Source organism: Carlito syrichta, unplaced genomic scaffold (assembly GCF_000164805.1).
Source record: "Carlito syrichta isolate Samal-C Ts95f unplaced genomic scaffold, Tarsius_syrichta-2.0.1 Scaffold312190, whole genome shotgun sequence".
In the NCBI taxonomy this organism is placed as follows: domain Eukaryota; kingdom Metazoa; phylum Chordata; class Mammalia; order Primates; family Tarsiidae; genus Carlito; species Carlito syrichta.
In genome coordinates, this window is record NW_007256286.1 from 340,126 (window position 1) to 340,824 (window position 699).

Sequence of the window (699 nt, forward strand, 5' to 3'; positions counted from 1 at the left end):
TTTTGTTTTTTGTTTTTTTTTGAGTTGGGTCTCACTCTGTCGCCCAGACTGGAGTGCAGTGGCCGCTCCCGGCCACCGCAGCCTCGGCCTGCTGGGCTCCGGTGATCCTTCTGCCTCAGCCTTCCAAGTAGCCGGAACTACAGGCATGCGCTACCACGCCCGGCTGATTTTTTGATTTATTGTAGAGATGAAGTCTCGCTGCTCAGGTGGGTCTCGAACCCGCGGGCTCAGGCAATCCACTCACCTCAGCCTCCCAAAGGCGTGGGATTACAGGCTGAGCCACCGAGCCTGGCAATAAATTCTTTAATAGTACCTTCAGTATTGAGTTTTTTTCTAATAGCCACTTTCCTATTTTCTTTTAAATCAGGAGAGCAAGCCCTGGAGTTCACCATTTCAAGAAAGTATACGCTGAAGTATAATGCTACATAAGTCAGAAAAAGGAAGGATCCTGAAGCATATGGTAAGAAAGTAGTGAATTGGCTAGATAGCCACGATTATACCTTTCTTTTTTCCCCTCCACTCCATTATTTTTTGTTATGATTTGATCATAAGTATAGAGATTATTCTCTTGAAAGCAATTAGAGATTTAAACATTTACATCAGAAGGATAATGCAAATGCTTTAGAAATGTTCACATATAAGCCGGGCTCGGTGGCTCAGCCTGTAATCCCGCGCCTTTGGGAGGCTGAGGTGACTGCT

At 45.6% G+C, this 699-nt stretch overlaps 1 protein-coding gene across 1 annotated transcript in view; it reads left to right on the forward strand.

The window, feature by feature from the left end:
- Positions 1 to 361: 361 nt before the first annotated feature.
- EXTL3 (exostosin like glycosyltransferase 3) overlaps positions 362 to 699 on the forward strand; it is a 34,642-nt gene continuing 34,304 nt past the window's right edge. Inside the window, exon 1 of the mRNA XM_008069687.1 lies at positions 362 to 460. The gene's annotated coding sequence lies outside the window, so the exon portion shown is untranslated. The remainder of the gene's footprint in view (positions 461 to 699) is intronic.